This window comes from Aethalodelphis obliquidens, unplaced genomic scaffold (assembly GCF_003676395.1).
Source record: "Aethalodelphis obliquidens isolate GAN/ISIS:26980383/991018 unplaced genomic scaffold, ASM367639v1 scaffold20, whole genome shotgun sequence".
Taxonomy (NCBI): Eukaryota; Metazoa; Chordata; class Mammalia; order Artiodactyla; family Delphinidae; genus Aethalodelphis; species Aethalodelphis obliquidens.
The window spans coordinates 958995-977928 of NW_020837964.1; the positions used below are offsets into that span (position 1 = coordinate 958995).

Genomic DNA, 18934 nt, shown 5'->3' on the forward strand with positions numbered 1-18934 from the left:
ACGACTTCCTGACCAATCTGGGAGAAGGCGGGCTTCCTGCCTGGAGCTGTTTCATCTGGAGCCTCCGGAGGCTCTAGCGTCCCTGTGCCCTGGGCTCGGCCCCCCTCACTCTTCCCCTTCCCGTCCCCACCCCACAGCCGGACTAGGGCAGGCCCATGCTCTGGAAAACATAGTTGGGGTTCCTCCCTGCCGCCCTGGTGTCCTGGCTTAACTCCGCTGGGCTCTAGTGCTGCGAGAGGGGCGGGGCAGGCTGTGCCCTGGGCTGGGGGAGGGAATGCCCCGCAGAAGCCTCTGGTCTTGGTATCAGAGCTGAGGGCCCGCAACCTTGCTGCTTGCCGTGTCGTCGGCGCCCCTTCCCGGAAGCTCGTAGTTGTGGCTTTCGTTGCTCCATGGCCCTCCCCCTCTGCACCCCTCCTGGCCTCCCTGTGCCCGGGGCAGAGTGCCCGAGACTCATTTCACCCTTCACACGCCAGCCCTTGGCCCTCAGCTCCCTCCGCTGGGGCTGTCTCTACTGGGTGTGAGCTGGAAAGCGGTCTGATTAAATTAATTCGCGGAAACATGGAACGGTTTGCAGTGTGAGTCTGCCTGTTGGGTGAAAATTTGTCCGACCGTGGTGGGTGTTGTTGGTGTTTTTATGCTGAAAGCCTTTCCAGAGCCTCTGAAATCGCTCCAGGTGGAATTTGCCAACTTCTGTTATAGGGAGGAGCGGGCTCCAGTGGGCTAGGAATGTGGGACCCCGAGCAGCCTGCCCTCGGCTCCCAGACAGACTGTGTTTTGATTTGTAGCAGAGGAAGGTGGTGAGACTTGGGAAAATTTTCAGGACAGGAATCAATGAAAACCATTGAGGTCAGGGAGGAGGGTCTGAGTCAGCCTTGCACGGACCGGACAGCCCGGGATGTGCTCGGGGGAGTGTGGGGCCCGTCGGCCTTTCTCCTCGTGCCTCTGGAGGGTAGACGTTAACAGGCTAGCAGAACAGACCCAGCTGGACGTGTGGCTCAGAAGCTCGTAAGCTTCTCAGAGGGGCAGGTGGGCCTCGGACGGCCCCGCAGCACACCTGCAGCCTCCTTAGGCTGTGAAGCCAGGAGGGGAATTGGGTAGGCCTGCGCGGTGGGCGCTCGCTCCTGAAGGGCGCGCCTCCCCACGTGGTGCAGTCTCCTCGTTCAGGGTCAGCAGACTTTTTCTGTGATGGGCTGGATAGTAAATATTTTCACATCATGAGCTCTTCTGGTGTTTTTTCCAACCATTAAAAAATGTAAACACCACTCCTAGCTTGTGAGCTGTAGCAGAACAAGTGGTGGAGCCAGGCTCAGCCCCAGGGCCAGAGTTTGTTGACCCCGAGAATTAATCTGTGTTCTTCGGGCTGTTGCTTGTAACCCAAATGGGTGATATGGGCGGGGGGAGGGTAGGTCTCTCGGTCTGTGGATGCAGACGTGGCACTAGCTCAGGGTTCCCACCTGGGCTATATTGGAGTCACCTGAGAGCTTTTCACATCCTGATGAATAATTCTTTGTGCACGTGGGCCGGCTTTCCTGTAAATCTAAAACTGTCCCCCAAATGAAGTCTGTTCATTAAAACCCTGGTACCCTGGCCATGCCCCGCATGGATCCTGTGTCTGGGTGCGGGGCTCGGCCTTCCACATTTTTTCTTGAGCTTTGTGGGAGGGTGATGTAGAGCGGCCAGGAGCCCTGCGCAGTGACACCTGAGAGGCTGGAGGCCGGCTCTCGGGTCGGGGCGTGGGCGGCCCCTGAGGGAGCTCGCTGTGTGCTGCCGCCTTCTGAGCGCCCCGCGGTCTGTGGCGAGCTTTGGTAGCGTCGGTCAGTTCTGCGGTGTTTCCCAGTGAGTGGTCGGTGCTGGACGAGGCCGTCGGAGGGGATTGGTCAGACCTGTGCCTGTGCTGGCTCAGGCAGCGGCCGCAGTGAGGGTTTGGGTCATCCTGGGGTGCCCCTTGCCTCCCCAAATCCCACCTCCACCTCGTCACAGCAGAGACTCCCCAGCCCCCCACCCTGCCTCCCCGGGAAGGGTGACGGCCTTCGACGTCTCACCTGTGGTCCCTGCAGCCCTGGGGGTCAGGACCCAGAGCTGGAAGGTTCTAGAGAGACAGACACTTTGTAATTCCCATGGAACGGGCCCCGCCCCACGACTCTTGACCTAATGGGCCTCCCAAAAGCAGCACCGTAGCCCAAAGGCAGGTGGGTGGAAGGCAGTAACTGTATCACTGATAGGGAAACACGGGCAGGGCGGCAACATGGCTTCCGCCTGTGGGATGGACGGGGCTCCCGGCCTCGTGGACACGCCTACTGCACGCCAGCGTCGTCACCTGCACCAGCCTGATTGTCACTGCCGTGTCACCGTTTAGAATGGGACACTTCCTCCTTTTCATCGTGTTTTCACCATCACCGTCTTAACACCCCGGTGAGGCTGGCAGGAAGGCAGTGAGAAGACAAGGCCTGGGACAGCGGGGCCCTGTTAGAAACCCAGGCCTGAGACTTCCCTCCCAGCCCCCTGGTGGTGACACCCCGCGAGGCTCTCAGGCTGGCAGTGAGCTTGGGGCCGTCCCTTTCCGAGGCCCCCAGAGCTGAGGGTAGGTCTCGCGTTCATCTGTCACCTTGTAGGGGAGACTCGGCCTCCTGCAGCCCCTCCGAGGACTGAACAAGTCGCAGGACTCAGATGCCTGGTTGACGGGACCCGAGGGCTCAGTGTGCGTGATCAGGGAAGGGGCTGCGGTCGGCCCAGGAGCCGAGGACGGGTCATCTGTGGTCATCTTGCAGGTGGCCATCCCACCAGCAGTCAGGCCAGCGGGAAGGGTCCTGCGGGGCAGTGTTGATTGGGGGGGCGGGGGTGACAAGCATCTCAGATCCTGTCCCTGGGACTGCTTTCTGGGCGGTGTCTCTCCCTCCAACACTTTCGGTTCTCAAAGGTGGAGAGGGAAAGGGGCCCGTCTGCTCTGAGCCCAACTGCAGGGGACTGCCTTCTGTGGCAGGGCCCCTACAGGGCTCGAGGGTATCCCCTGCCCCCCCTCCGCCCCACCAGCACAGTCTTTAGGGCCCAGTGTGAGCTGCCTCCTACAGGAAGCCACTTTTTTTTTTTTAAATTGCGGTACTCACTGCTGTGGCCTCTCCCGTTGCAGAGCACAGGCTCCAGACGCGCAGGCTCAGCGGCCACGGCTCACGGGCCCAGCCGCTCCGCGGCATGTGGGATCTTCCCGGACCGGGGCACGAAACCGTGTCCCCTGCATCGGCAGGCGGGCTCTCAACCACTGTGCCACCAGGGAAGCCCAGGAAGCCACTCTTGACCACCCTGGTCCTCAGGAATCCCCTTTTCCTTAGAATTCAGTGAAGTCTTGTCTTCTTTGTTTTTGAAATAGAGAGGCTTGTTTTGTTTTTAGATTCTTTCGTTTGTAGACTCTTTGCTCTGGTTACCAAAGCAATTTCCTTCTCCCCCGTGATGCCGACTCCAGGAGTTACAGAAGTGGGTCAGAAGTCCGCTGTGTCTGCTGCGCAGCGGCTGGAGCCTGAGGCTGTCTTCGGGGGGGTCGATGCTCTGCACGTGAGCTCTGCCCCACTCCTGACCTTTGAACCCCTCTGAGTTAAGCCTGTTTTCTGGATGAGGAACCTGGGGCTTGGGGGACTAGAATGCAGGCGAGAAAGGATGAGTCTGGGGGTGAAATCTTCTCCTTCTCAGGGCAGGTGAGTCCCACGCCTGCTGGCGGGGTGGGAGGTCTTAGGGAGGAGAGGGCGAGGCTGGCCCTGCTGGAGGGGCTTGTGGGTGGTGCCAGCGTCTGTCCCGCTCTGAACCTGCCAGGCCCTCACCCCTCTGTCTGGGCCTCAGTTTCCTCGCCTGTAAACGAGACGATAAAAGCTTGAAGGCCGACCCCAGGTTTCTGATCGCTTGGTCCCTGGGTGGGGCAGGGCGGGACAGTCCTGGGGGGCCGAGTGGAAGAGCCGCCCACCACCAGGTCCTGAATGTGCAGAGGTGCCCGCCGGCCACAGGCCGTTTCCAGGCGGGGAGGCGTGGCGTCCAGAGCCACCGTGCGTGACACCCGCCTGCTCAGATTCCTGTGCTCACGTGGGACGTTTCCCCAAGTTCATTCAAGCGTTCTCTCACCCAGGTCTCGTGGGACGGTGCTCCGGGCAGGCGCCTAGGTGTTGGTTCAGGGCCAGTGGCGGTGGGCGTGGGAGGGGCTGGGCCCATTCTCCTCTCTAATGGAGGCCGAGGTTTCCGTGGCTGTATAGCGAGGTGTGGGTCCCCCGCAGCTCCCGGCACCTTGGTTCTGTAAGTGCCTTTGCCGTGTCTGTTCACGCTGTGCTGAGCCCAGATGGGAAAGAAACGCAGTGCAGCCTGTGACGTCATACAGAACAGGGTCCAGGCTGGGCAGGGCTGGGGAGAGGTGGGCACCCAGCAGGACTCGTCTGCTGGAGGGAGAGAAGTTGTCAGCCAGGCCGGGGAGGGGGGCAGGGGGGCAGATCGAAGGGTCCAGACCAGTGCAGCCCCCCAGGGTCGGACCGTCTGTGGAAGGAGGCGAACAGGTGGCCTGGAGCTGGGGGGCTCCCATCCCCTAGTGGTGGCCAGTCGGAGGGTTGGGTTGGAGAGGGCAGGGCAGTGCCGAGTGGACAGTCGGGCCGGAGGGACCTGAGGCTTGACACCCCTCCCCCGTCCCCATTGTGATTCTTTAATTCAGTGTTAGTTACACAAGTAATGTGTGAATACTTGTCCTAAAACAGTGACGTTTTGGGTCAGATGAGATTAAGCTTCTTCTTCAACCCTTTCTTCCTGTCCTGAGAAGGAAGGCCCTGGTCAGTGGCTGGGGCCCAAGGTTGCTGTGTCCCCACCTGTGGGGTTAGGTGGCTGCGGGTCTTTGGGGCCACGGCAGCGCCCCGCCCACCCCAACACGTGTGAGAGTGTTTCTTGGGGTGGCCCGGGGTCAGCAGCCTCTGCCCTGGAGAGGAGCCCGCGAGGCTGGGGCCTGGTGCCGCGGGCAGCCCTGCAGAAGCCGCCGACTGCGATGGGCATCGCCCGGCCCGGCCCAGCCGCCCGGTGCCGCCAGGGCACCCTCAGGCCGACGTGCGTGGCCCGCGCTTCCCTGCGCCGTCTCGGGCCTTTGCCGAGTGGGGCGGGTCAATTTTTCTGGTGTGTTTTAATAACATAATTATAGGGAGTATTTTTAGTTGCCTGTAACGGCCGACTGTTTACCAGGCTCCGACCTGCGTGCTGTTTTTCTCCGTGAGTATATATAGCCGGGCCTCTTCTCCTTCCCCGGGGCTCAGGCTAAAGAGGGAGCGTGGCCACCTCAGCTGCCTCCTGTGGTTTCCTTTGCCAGCGAACGGGCGGCTGAACCCGGCCCAGCGGCTTCCGCAGAGCGGGAGGGGTCTGGGGGCTGCTGTCCTCGAGAGCGGGTGGGGGGCTGGGGGGGGCGGGGCCTCTGTCCTGGGCTCTTAACCGCTGACCGCGTGGTGGGACGTGTCCCATGCAGGGAGCTGAGGCGGGAGGGACGCGCCTCTCAGGCCGCGTCCGGGCCCGGCTCCGACCCCGGCAGTGCCCAGGTGTGCTGCCCAGGCCCGTCCCCCCAGCGCTCCTCGCCTGCCCTGCCCTTCAGTGGCCTCCCGTGGATCCTCTGGGGAAAACAAGAGAACGCAACTGCTATACGCACAGGTTCCTTGGGCCTGCAGAAGCAGCCAGTGGCCCGTGATTGTGGCCCGGACGGTGGCTGGGTCTGGATGGGCACAGCAGGAGCGGACACAGCCTGGCTCCCGGGCAGGGGCCTCACTGGCCTCAGGCCTGGGCCTTGGTCTCTCTCACCTCCTGGAACTGCCAGGGCCTGTGACCTGTGGCTGCCCCCAGTGACACCCCAGCCTCCCCTCGGGGCCCCAGGGTCCTGTCTGCCTCCAGTCCCCCCCCCCCCCCCCCCCCCCCCCCCCCCCCCTCTCTCCCTCCCTCTCTCTCTCTCTCTCTCTCATTCACTTGATCTCTGATTATGGTTAAAACACCATTAGAAACAACACGTCATCGTAACAGCATTAACAAGAGCTTTTCAAAGGGAAACTCAACCGTCCATGCCGCTACCCCCAGCTCAGCCGTTTCGTCCTCCCCTCCCATGGGTGGCCAGGGATCGTAGTGACCACGGGACACGCCCAGGAGCTCTGAGGGGCTTTGTGCCGCGGGTACCTGTATACCCTGCTGGGGGGGGTGTCCCTGGGCTGCTTCACGGAGGGGCAGGTCACCCTCACCGCCGAGGCGCCAGTCCCCGTGTGCCAGTTTGGGTGGCCGGTGCCGAGTGTCCTGGCCGCCTGGCCGCCACGTGGGCACACAGAGCTGCGTCGTCTACCTCAGTGTCCCCCTGTCCCCCAGCCCCCTGCAGCCTCCACCCATGTCCACAAGCATCACCCCCGGCCTGCACAGACGGGGGCCTCAGGCTTCCGGCTCTGCGTCCAGATGCATCCCACAGCCAGGTGGCCCTCCCGGGACATCCGAGAGCTGCCCACTGTGCCCACGGGGCCCCCCTCAGGACGAGCCTCCACTCACTTTCCGGCCTGCTGCCAGCAGCACATTCGCTCCTGAGCGGGGGGCGCTAGTGGCTTTTCCATGTCACGGATGAGCACCCCGGGGGCAGAGTTCTCACCCGTGACACTGCTGCCTCCCGGGAGCCCCGCCCCCACTCATGTCAGTGTCTGGGGTGACCCCCCCGCAGTTCCTGTGGCTGCGCCTCTTCCTCCACCAGCCTCCCGCTTCCATCTGGTCTCCCAGCTCCCCGAGCTTGTCCTTGCCCCAGAACCTGCCGGCTGTCCCCCTGCCACCGCCTCCTGTGGCTGCCCTCATCCCTTGCAGACGCTCGGTCGCTCTGCCGCCTTCTACGCGTCACTCGCCCGGCAGACGTGTCTGGAGAACCTGCCTGTGCCAGGCCCTGCTGTAGGCTCTGGGGTCCCGACAGAGCCCCCAGGGGAGGACGGCACGGTCCACGCGTAGAGCTTTCCGCTGAGACGTCAGGCACTCAGAGTAAAGGGTTGGACCTTACGTGTTCTGTCTGCTGGGTTGACAGTCAGGCACGTCTGTCCCCCTCCCCAAGCGAGATGGAGCTGTTTCTGCCGCCCGCTCACCCCCCTCGACCCTGACTTCCTTCCCCAGGTCAGATTTGCCTGCACTGGGGGGGGTCCGTGCTCGAGGGACCACCAGGGTGTGTACTTCTGTGTCTGCTGCCTTCCGTGCCTTCCCGTCTCTGGGACGTGACGCTGTGTGTGTGCTGGTGGTTCCTTCTTTCTGGTGCTAAGGTCCCCTGGATGCACCGCCACGTTTGCTTATCTGATCACCTGTTGCGCCTGGCAGGTAGGCGCGAGGCTGCTAGCCGCGTGGCGTCTCCGCGGACACACACTTGAATCTCATTCATTTCTGGCCATGGGGTTGCTGGGTCACGGGCATCGCATGTTCCCTGCAAGGAAGCTTCGATCTGTCCTCCTGGTTGTCGTTTAGGGGACGCTCCGGGGCGCCCCACCCTCGCCGCGCGTGGTGTTGGCCTCTGATTTTTGCTGGTTCGGGGTGTGCGGTGGCATCTCCCGCGACCCCAGTCTTTGTTACCCTGATGCCAATGATGTTAAGCGCCTTGGACATCTTCTCTGGCACACGTCTTTAGGACTCTTTCACCCATTAAAAAAAACTGGACTGTTGGTCTTTTTATTTCTGCCTCTGGGGGTTCGTTGTGGACTCAGAGATCGTAAGCTCTTTATCAAACCTGTTTGCACTGCACGTGGTTTTCCCTGCCTGCGGCTTCGATCCTAAGTGTCTAATTTATGGTGTCCAGTTAAGAGCCAATCGTCTTCTTTATGGTGTCCAGTTAAGAGCAGGTGTTTCTTTTGTTTGTTTGTTTTTTGCGGTACGCGGGCCTCTCACTGTTGTGGCCTCTCCCGTTGCGGAGCACAGGCTCCGGACGCGCAGGCCCAGCGGCCATGGCTCACGGGCCCAGCCGCTCCACGGCATGTGGGATCTTCCCGGACCGGGGCACGAACCCGCGTCCCCTGCATCGGCAGGTGGACTCTCAACCACTGCGCCACCAGGGAAGCCCGAGCAGGTGTTTTTGATTCAAAGTCCTGTGAGCTCGGATGCTTCTGGCTGGGACGTCCTCTCCCGTGCCCCCGAGCTGGTGGCTGTGACCAGGTGCCTGGCTCATGGGGTCTCTGAGTGTTTCCTGGTGGGTGGGCCGCTCCGCTCGCTGGGCTGGGCCTTCCCACTTCCTCCCTGCCCTGCCCGTCCCATCCCATCCTGTCCCATCCCAGCCCTCCCCTTCCCTCCTCTGCTGCCTGCCCAGCCCTCTGCCCGCTCTCAGCTCTCCTCTGGGGCCTCTGTCCCACTGTCTGCAGGCTCTTGTCCTGGTGTCGCTCCTGCGGTGGGACCGTCACTCTGCCCTTCCACGTGGCCCCCCCCGGGCCGCCTGTTGAATGAAGCGGGTTCCTTTCGGTCTCTGCAGAGACAGTCCCAGTCTCCAGACCCCCGTTGCTGTGGTTCCCAGGGACGCAGTGACCATCTCTGTGCTCACCTGCTTTCCCTTCTGACTGTGCCCCTCAGGATAAGCTCCCCGGAGTCAGACCCCAAGTCCCAGGACAGGACAGACTCGCTGTCGGACGCACACCTGGTGCTTTAGCCAGTGCAGCCTCCCCAGAGTGGGTACAGCCAGGCCCTGGCGTGTAGCGTCCTGTGTGACGCCCCCGGGAGGCCTGTGCGGTCTCCCCGGCAGATGAGCCGCCTGCGGTCCTCGGGGCCTGTCCGCGTCCAGTCCGGCTCCCTCCTCTCTCCTGCGGCGGCTCAGCTTAGCACACGCTCCGTGCTCACACACTCAGCTCGACAGACACACGCTTGGCCCGTGTCTCCGCTCCGTGCGGGAGGCACCCGCCTGGGTCCTCGCCACCCTTGCTGGCGGGGTGGTGCCTCTTTTGTCCCTCGGCCCTCGTTTCCTCGTCACTGTCACTGCAGCTTGGCCACTGCCCGGTCCTGTGGGTGGGAAGTGGACAGAGGCAGAGGCTGTGACAAGCGGGCACTGCCCAAGGCCCCACGGGTGCTGAGCCCTCCCTGTGACACCCCGTTCCCGCTGCAGGAACGTCCCACACCTTATCAGCTGGTGCACACCGCCCCAGCCGGGGAGCGATGGCCAGGCTGGGCCCTAATCTCTGGAGGTCAGGAGCGGGGTGACGCAGGGACGGTGGCCTGAGGCTCCACGAGGGCCCAGGAATGGCACCGAGGGGCCCGTCGGGAGGGCAGCCTTGCCCTGTGACCCCAGGAGGATGGGATTAGCGTTGAAGCAGCGCTGGCACGTTGTCTGGCCTGGCAGCAGCTCCCCTCGGGGTCCTGGACGCTGGGGATGGTGGTGGGCTCTGGGTCCTAGGTCCCTGTGTCCCCCTCAGGAAGCCGAGGCCGCTGGGCGCCGGATGGCCAGGACCTCCTCTTCCCCTGAGGCGGCCCCATTGGGCCTTCCGCCGCTGCCCCATCTGACTCTAGCCCTCTTAGGATCTGGGCCCGGGTTGTGGCCACGCAGGCAGGGAGGGAGCCTGTGCTCCGCTCACCAGGCGGCTCCCCTCCCACCTCACCCTCCACCCGTCCACCTGTCCACCTTTCTTCTTGGAGCGAGGCCCCTCGTTCCCCTCCCCGTCGCCTCCCTTGCCCCACAAACCCTGGGAGGGCTGTGCTGTGCCCCTGTCCGCCCCCCTCCTTGGGAGAGCGAGGGATGAAGGGCTGGAGGCCGAGAGTGGCTTGCAGGGGTGGGCAGGAGGGCACTCTCCTCTGAGGGCCCACGCGGAGTTGAGCCCAGCTGGGAGGAGACCCCTGGCCCTCAAGGGCCAGAGCGGGCACGAGGCAGATGGAGGGGTAACCCTCCAGAGGAGGCTGCAGGAAGCTTCTGGGCTCACCGGCTCCATCGCATTCCAGAGCCTGAGACACTTCCAGGCATCCCGGGACGGGGCCCGCTTGTGTCTTCCGGAGGCATTGGAGGCCTGCAGGGGGCTGGGGGGCGCTGAGGACTTTGAGAGGAAGGGGCCACGAGGGCAGGGGTGGGAGCTGCCAAGGGTCACCCCGCTGAGCCGGAGGAGGCGGCTGGGCACTGGGGCCCCGGAGGGGAGAGGAGCTGGAGGCCCTCCTCCCGGCTCTCCTCGGCCTGTCTGCGGGTGGGCGGGGCCTCGTGCTGTGAGTGCGGCCTGTCTGCGGGTGGGCGGGGCCTCGTGCTGTGAGTGCGGCTGCCAGGGGCTCGGCTCCGCCGGTTATTAGTAACTTGAGGCCGGTTTCCTCGCTGCGCTGTGTCCTCTCTGGTGGCTCCCGCAGTGACTGGGCCACAGGAGCCCAGGTGGCTTTCCTAGTCTCCGGGCCATAGGGCACATCACGGCTTCCTCCCTTGCCACAGGGCAGGGGCTCCAGGGTTCCCGTCCCTTCTTCCCTGTTCTGAACACAGACCTAGCACAGCAGCTCCTGGAGACACGAGATGCTGGACCCCAGGTAGTGGGGCGGTCATGCCAGTGGCCGTGCTCAGAATCCAACCTCCTGCCAGGATGGTTCCGGGGCTTCGGGGTGTTTATAAATGGGAATTTGGACATCGTCACCCCCTGTGTCACGTCCGTGCATCCTCGCCCTGCTTGGTCCTGTTCTGTGCACGGGCGGGGGGGGGGGCGCCCACTGGGGCTCCCTGGGACCTCAGGTGGTTTCTGCCCCGTCCTGAGCACTGTCCCTGGGCTGCTCCAAGGTGCTGCTGTGTCGGGATCCAGGCTCCAGGGTGTATGGCCTCTGTGTGCCCAGCACCTGCCGGGCTGTGAAAGCCTTCAGGACCTGTGGTTTGGGGCCACACGCTGGGCCGGCAGGTGTCCTTGGAGCAGAGCAGCGGGATGGGAAATCTCCTCGGCCAAGTCTCTGTCACGTTTCCTCTCCCGGCGTCGAGCTGGGCCTCCTGGCTCTGCTGCTGGGCCTCCTGGGGAAAGTGACTCAGCCTCTCTCAGCCTTGGACTCTTCACCTTTAGAAGGGGGACACACGCTGTGCAGGGAGGCCGTCCGGAGCAGAGCTGGGGGTGCAGCCAGGCGCCCAGCACCAGCAGCTGCCCTTCCATCCCTGGGGCCTCTCTGCACCCCAGTTGTCTTAATCTCTAGTTGTGAGATTAGCACCTGTCCTGCTTGGCCTCGTGGCCCTTGGGGTGACCCTCCAGGTGACATGGGTGGAAATACTTTGTAAAGTGGCCCTGAGTGCGAGGCGGCCGTGCTGCTGCTCCCACACCCCTGGGTGCATCTCGAGAAGCCTTGCCACCCAGCACGTTAATCGAGGCACCCTAAAGCCCTGGGACACGGTGGTGGCCTCACCGGGGGGGGGGATCTGGGGCAGAGATGTTCAGTGGCTTGGTAACGTCGAGAGCTGAGGGGGGCGCGGCAGGCTGAGGACACCTTGCTCAGGTGAGCACAGTGGATGGACCCTGCCAGGTCTGGCTGAGTCATGGTGGCCGGGCGCTCCCACAGGACAGCAGCACCGCATGGCCCACCCTGAGCTGTTGGTAGGAAGGGAGTGGTGGGGCAGATGCGCGGCCTGGGGCCCTGGGGCGCTGGCCGTTTCCTGGTGCCGCCCCGAGGAGTCCCATGTGACTCGGCCTGGCCTCTGGGGCGGTGGCACAGAGAATCGCAGCCCAGAGAAGCCGAGCCAGTTCCAGGCCCCACGCTGGAAAGCACAGGAGCCAGCTGGGCCGTGACCCGTCCAGGGAGGGTGGGCATGTGGTTGGCATCAGGGCACAGAGGGACGGGATGCTCTGGGCGTCAGGTTCCTGCTGGGGCTCCCACTGTGAGGGTGGAATCGTGTGTGTGGCGGTCAGGAGGGCCCCCAGCCAGGGGGCGTGTCTGCAGGGGGGCATCCCTGGCCTCGGGAGCCCCTCCGGGTAGAGGGACACTGGCGGGGCACGGGGAGCCGGTGTCTGTGGGCCTGCTGGGCGCAGGGGGACCCTCACTGGTCTCCCGGCATCGGCTGCGGCAGCTGGACGAGGCGCGAGAACCCTGCGGCCTGTCCGTGTGTAGCAGGGATGCCTGGGGGTCCTCCCCTGAGGTGACCAGAGCCTGCACGCTCCCAGAGGCTCAGCCCTGACCCTTGGGAGCAGCGGTGGGAGGTGTGCTGAGGCCTGCTTCTGGTCCCAGGGCCCCTGGGCTGTGGGCAGGTGGCCTCAGGTGGGCGGCCACGGGCTCTCCCTGTTGCTGGAGAACGCTCAGCTGTGGAGTACCCTCGAGCCAGCCGCTGAGTGTATGGGCCTGGTGTCCCTGCTGCACGGGGCGGGGGCAGTGGGGGGCAGAGGCCCCCGGAGGGCGTGCAGAGCCTGAGTCCTGTGGCCACAGGCTGCCGGGCCCAGGAACGCGTCCTCTCCGTTCGGGGTGTCCCTGGCACCTTGTGACCTGCCCATTGTGGACGGCAGCCCCGAGGTGACAGCTGCCCCTGTGCTGATGGCCGAGGCCTTCTGGGAGCTGGGCCGACTGAGGCTGGGGGCGGTGGACGGGAGCCGGCCGGGAGGGAGGGCACCGGCTCCGCCTCGAGCCTCGTGGGGGCCTGTTTGTCGTGTTGCTCGGGACCCCCGCGATGTGTGCCGCTTGCTTTGCTGTCAGGAGTCGGATTGGTTTTCCAGAAACGCCGAATGTGGTGGGCGAGAGGCAGTGTTTGCCGCCCCTCTTTTTCCAGGAACTGAACGTATGGCCTGCCCCATCCCCACCTGCCTGCGCTCTCTGCTCTTAAGTGGCTGCCCCTCCTCTCGTCTGGGGAGCTGACCCCACCACCAGGGGCCCGTGGGGACGCTCGGCCGCGTGGTCCGGGAGCCGGACGGGTGGGGGCCATACCTCGAGGGTCACTCTGGGCCTGCGATGCTGGACTGAGCCTGGGTGATGGCGTGGCCTCGGCCCCTCCCCTGGCAGCACGGACCCTCAGGGGCTCGAGCCTCCATCTGGAGGGTCCATCGCCCGCAGGAGGTGGTAGAGAGCTAGGCCGGGGCTGAGGGGCAGGCCTGCGTGCGCGGGGAGGGGTGTGAGCCTCGCGGCTAGTTTAGGGAAGAGCCCGGTGGTGCCGGAGCCGTGGGCACGGCCGGGGGTCCCGTTAGGGAGCGTGGGTTTGTTCCGCGGGTGACAGAGCTGAGCTCCATCCCTAGAGGACCATTGGAGGAAGCCGTTGCTTCCTGGCTGCAGGGGAGAGGCTGCCCCGTGGTGAAGGGCCCGGCTCCGTCTCTCGCTGGCTGAGTGTCCTTGGCTGGTGGCCTGCGGGGACCTCCCTCCCCCAGCACAGTCCCTGCTCCGTGGGCCGACAGCTCCGAACGACCAGCCTGGGCAGGGCGGTTGTGTCTGTCCTGGCGCCCTGGCTGAGAGCTGATGGCGTTGCACTGGCGGGATCTGAGAGCGGCGAGCGGAGGCGGGCAGGGTGCCGGCAACGCCGATTCCCCCTGCCCCAGCCCCTTCTCGGCAGGCTTGGGGACCGTGCCTCGGGAAGCTTCAAAGCGGAATTAAGAGGGGAGAGAGCCCCAGACCTGCTTAGTCCTGTCAGGTGGGCTGCCGGGGGACTCTGGGTTCTGGTCTCTCGGGAGTCAGGAGGGACCGAGACGGGCTCACGGGAGCCCGGGCGAGGGTGGCATCTCTGTGGCGGACGTGGGACGAAGCCCAGGGCGCCCGAGGCTGCTTTTGTAACCTTTGCGGCCCAACAGACCACAGCTGCAGGCCTGGATGCCCCCCGGAAATGGCCCCAGGTGGGATTCCAGAGCCCAGAGGTGGCTCTTTCCTGGAAGGATATCCTGAAATTCATGAGCGTTTTTTCTCCAGGAGGGGATGATGAACAAAGGACAGTGCAGCTGAGTGGGTGAAGTTAAATCTGGTAAGACGTGCACTGGCAGGAGAAACGTGTTAGAGCTGAACCACGGTAACAGGAGGAGTAGAACTGCTTGCTAATGATTTCTGTGCTTCTCTGCATCTAAAAAGTTCTGAAAAGGAAAGTGAATGTTCTGTGAGCGGGTCAGCAACCTTTCCTGCCAAGGGGAAACGGCGGCCCACTCCTGGCTTGATGCAGCCGGAGTTCAAGCCTGGGGTGCACCCTGCCACCGCCCCCCCACCCCCCTGCCGTCTTGCCCCTGGGAGTGGGTGCTCAGAGTGGCATGAGCTGCGTCCCTGCTCCGGGGGCGCTGGTGTCTGTTGGCGGGGGCAGGGGGGGCAGGCTGAGCCGCCCTGCCCAGGCTGGTTGTTATAGGAGCAGACAGTGTTGATTTTTCCCTAGGTCACCGTGCACTTGCTGAGTTTCCAGAGCCCGTGTGGGGCCCCCGACACCCTTTCTGCCCCAGCCCTGCAGCCACCTGGGCCCAGACCTCAGAGGCGGGTGGGCCAGCCTGCGGTTCACAGTGCGGGAGCCTGAAAGCAGGTGGACCAGCCAGGGTTCTCCAGAGAAACAGCCAATAAGAGGTGGACAGGTGGATGGAATAAGAGATGGACAGATGGATGGGGTGTCTTCCATGGCCGCCTGTGCACAGACGAGAGGGAGGGCGGGAGAGACAGAGGAAGCAAGGAGATTCGTTTTAAGGAACTGGCTCGGGCAATTGTGAGACCAGTCTGAAATCTGCAAGGGGCCCAGCAGGCTGGCAGCTCGGGCAAGCCTTGATGTTGCAATCTGGAGTCCACATTGCCAGGGAGCTGGAGCATTCCTTCTTCCTGGGGGCCTCAGACTTTGCTGTAAGGCTTTCCTCCGACTGGCCGCACCTCTGGGAGGGTGTCCACCGTCCCCCAGTGCCTGCCGGACGTGGAAGTCCCATGTAAGGCTGACTGAACAGGCCGACGCGGGATGAAGCACCCGCCAGCCCGAAGGCCCCTCAGAGCAGCTCCTGGCCCACCTGCCCCTTGGGGAGAGCAGTGCTGGTGTGCTGGTCGCACCTCCAAGCTCTCGGGCAGACCCCTGAGCTCAGTGCCCTCACCCGAGGGAAGAGAGCAGGCAGGTTCTCCCAGGGCAGGGCTGCCCCCGCTGCTCCCTGCCGTCGGCACCCGCTCCGGCCCACGTTCGTTGGGTGCCTTCTGGGGTCACTGCTGCGCTGGGGCGGGCGTCTGCTGGGGAGCAAGATGGTCGTGGGGCAGGCGCCCATGAATGTCCCCTTTCTCCCAGGGGGCCCTGACACTGTCTGCTGCTGACACGCACGGGTGACCAGAGCCTCCTTCCTAAACGCCCAGGCAGGGACGCCCTCCCCACCCCAGCTCCCGTGTTCCTGGGGAGGGCAGGGATCTGAAGGGGCCTGCGGACCCGCCCCCACCTGCCAGCCAGAGGTGGCCCGGTGTCATTCCTCCCCTCCCTAGGTGCTGGGAAGGGCCCTAGAGAGCGGGGCGGGCTGTGACCAGGCTCTGGGGCTCTTTGCGCCATCCAGACCAGACAGGCGGAGGGACTCGGGGCGCTGCGGGCCAGCTGAGTCACAGGGTGGGGCTCTGAGGCAGCACCCCACCCTCCAGTCCCGGGCCAGAGCTGGCGGCAGACTGGAGCGCCAGTCTGCCTGCAGCGGGCACCCGCGTTTGGAAAGGTGGCCCTAGCCTCGGTGGCTGCTGGAAGGTGACGCAGCCCGGGCTCTTCAGAAGCCTTGTGGCCTCGGGCCCGGCTACTGTGGGCCGGCCTTAAAGCGGACGCTGCCTCCAGGTGGAGGGGGGTGGGTGCAGGACGCGGGGGAATGCAGGTCCTTGTCCCCCCCAGGGGAGGTCTGGGTGGCACTGTCGGGCTGGACGCCCTGTGTCGGGCGCGGCTGCGGCAGGGGTCCCACGCATCATCACCTTGCTGCTCCTTCTAAGCTGGGAGGACCGCGCACCTGCGTCCTTCCAGGCCCAGGTAGCCTTCCGTCGGCAGGGCACGTCCGCCGGGGCCGCGTCACAGCACGCGGGTCTGGGCAAGCCTGGGACCTGCGTCGCCGCCAGATCCCCAGAGGACGCCGCTGGGGTGGCCTGGGAACCCCGCTAGGAGGACCGCGGGTCTGTAGGAGGGGTTACGCCGCGTCTTGTCGCACGGAGAGCTTTTGGGAAGACGTGTGGGCTGCTGGCTGGAGGGCCCTGGGAGGGTGCAGCCCGCGCGTACCTCCGAGCCGTGGAAGCAGCACCGGCCCCGCGCCTCCCGCGGCTTCGCGTCGCCTTCCGAGTCCCCTCGCGATGCCCGAGGCTGCGGAGGCCCTGGACGGGGTCTGTGTGAGGGGTGCTGGTGGCCGAGGCTCCCCGAGGCCCAGGTGGGCAGTGTGGGTGGCGAGGCCCGAGTCCTGGGTCAGGAGGGCCCCCCTCCCCCTCATTTCCGGCGCTGCGGGCGGGGTGTCTCGAGGGGCCCCACGGTGTCGACTAGCATGGAGTTCGGGGTGGGCATGGCCCCGGGTCACGAGCGTCCTTATTTACGCAGCGCTGAACGCCCGGGCCGCTGTCCCGTCACCACGTGTGTTTCTGTCTGCGCCCCCCAGACGGGCAGCCTTGTTGCGGGGCACACGGACACTCTGGTTGTCGGGGGCCACTCGTCTGTCCCCGGGGAGCTGGGGGACGGGGGTCGGGGAAAGAGCAGGTGGAACGCGGCTGTGTGGGGCTGGTGTGCTGAGGAGCCAGTCAGGGCTCGGTCGCCGCGAGGGCAGTGGGGCTCTGGAGGGCCTGATGTCCGCACGGGCACCCCGGCTGGACCCTTTGTGCCTCAGTTTCCCCGTCTGACAGGTGGCCAGCAGGAGCCCCTCGCTGGCACAGAGCCCAGGTCGGGCGTGGCGGCACTCACGGGGGTCCAGTGGGGTCTGCTCCTCACGTTCTGGGGGTGCGGCTCAGCTGGGAGCCCCTTTCCTGGAGGCTCGAGGGGGTCCTGCCTGTCCCTGGGACGTCTTGGAGGCAGGGGTCCGGGAGGGCGGGGGTCCTGCACAGGGCTGACCCACGTGGAGAGGCCAAGGGTGCCAGTTTCCCCTCGTGTGGCAGGAGGGCTCCCCGTGCTGGGCGCTGGCCTTGGGGACATGGGCCGCTGTCACCTGCTCACTGTGGCCCCCTGTCTCAGCCAGGCCCTGAGCTCTAGGTGGCCTGGGGAAAGGGCGTGTTGTCAAACCGCATCGGGCCAGAGATGGGGAGGGGCGTGTCTGCACGCTGTCCCCTTACCTGTCAGCCTGCAGAGACTCTGAGTGAGGCCTCCTGGGGCTTCCCTGGTGGCGCAGTGGTTAAGAATCCGCCTGTCAACGCAGGGGACACGGGTTCCAACCCTGGTCTGGGAAGATCCCACGTGCCGCGGAGCAACTAAGCCCGTGCGCCACAACTACTGAGCCTGCGCTCTAGAGCCCGCGAGCCACAACTACTGAGCCAGTGTGCCTAGAGCTTGTGCTCCGCAACAGGAGAAGCCACGGCAATGAGAAGCCCGCACACCGCAACAAAGACCCAGTGCAGCCAAAAATAAATAAATTTAGGAAGAAGAGGGAGGCCTCCTCGTGTTCTGGGAGGCGGGGAGTGGGCGGCGGTCCCTGACCCTCTGTGGAATGCGGGCTCCACCCCTGGCCTGGAATCCAGCCTCTCCATTGTGGAGGCCGAGGTGGTTTGGGAGCCCTGATCCTCCAGGGGAGCGAGCAGAGGCCAAATACCGCAAATACCGGCAGCTCCAAACACAGGGCCCGGGAGCGCTGTTTCCCGGGGAAGCCCTGTGGGCCCTGGCCTGGGGGAGCTGGCTGAGGGTCCTCAGGGGAGGCCGAGCCCTGGGGGATGGGGTCTGAGCAGCCTCGAGGGGAGAGGCACCCAAGGGCCTCCCCCGCGTCTCCCCGGCGGAGCAGGGGCTGCCGTGGGGCCTGTGGACGGCCCTTGAGGCCCACACCTGACCCCCAGAGCGGCTCTCCCCGCAGCCCCCCACCCCGGCCTGGCCGCCCGGCCCGCCGGGCCTGGGCAGTGCTGGTTGAAAGCTCAGGCTCAGGTCTTCACGTCCCACCTGCTTCACCTGCCGGTCACCTCGGGGGCCATCCCCCACCCCCACCCCAGTCTGAACGGCCACAGTGGTGCCAGCCTGGCCCGTGTGGCACGTCTTGGGCAATGCTGGTGCTGTCGGGAGCCCCCCCTGAGACGTGGTTCAGCCCCTTCCCCTGTGTTTGGTCCACGGCGGCCGCCAGGTCCCTTTGGCCCTGGGCAGTCGCCATGCTTCCCAGAGCCCGTGCTGCAGGGAGGGGACCAGCCGCCTGCGCCTGCTCTGTGCAGTCAGGGAGTCGTTCAGCCACGTTGCCCGGACACCGTACTCGCTAAACCTGAACGCGGCGGCAGGTAAACCCTCCGCCTGCACCTGGGCGCCCCAGGCTGCTGGCAGGGCTCCACGTAGGTGACACAGCGTCCCATGGCCGCCCCTGATCCCTCACTCCGTCCTGTCCAGCCCCGTCCCCACGAGCCTGCATCCGTGTCTGTGGCCTCCGATCTCCTGTGGGAGGAAGGGGATTCCCTTGAAGGTCGCTGAGGTCCTTTGTAGGCCTGTCCTTCCCGTGGCACCCGGAGCTGGCTGCCCCTCCTGCCCTGCGGCGTGGTCCCACCCGAGACCGCCCGTGCAGGGAGCCCCGAATGGCTGCGTGCAGCCCTCAGCTGGCCGGGCGGGACGGGGTCTCGGGCAGGCACGTGCTGCACGGACCGTGAGGGGCAGGTGGCTGTCAACGGAGGGAGCGCAGCCGAAGGGCCTGCCGTCTCGGCCGCAGGCAGGTCTGGGCGGCGGGGCCCCTTAGCGCCCCCTCCCCCAGCCTTCCGTGGGCTCTCCGAGGGGCCCTGAGATGCCAGCCCGCGCTGCCCGTGCTGGCCCTGGCCACAGCTCTTGTCCCGAGGGTAGGGGCGCGTGGGGTGGGCCGTCGGCTGACCTCCCCAGCCTTCCCCTTCCAGAAAGCTGGGTCTGATCTAGCCCTTGGTCTCCTCTGGGTCTGGGCCTGGAGGGCGGGGGTGTGGCAGGTGTGGCCACCGCGTGCTCTGGGTGCTGCCGTGGGAGCTGCGAGGCCCGGCT

The 18934-nt window shown here is 65.3% G+C and overlaps 1 protein-coding gene across 5 annotated transcripts in view; it reads left to right on the forward strand.

Annotated features, from left to right (window-relative positions):
• The window catches only part of PIEZO1 (piezo type mechanosensitive ion channel component 1 (Er blood group)), a 54196-nt gene that overhangs the window by 846 nt on the left and 34416 nt on the right, over nt 1-18934 (forward strand). The window lies entirely within an intron of this gene.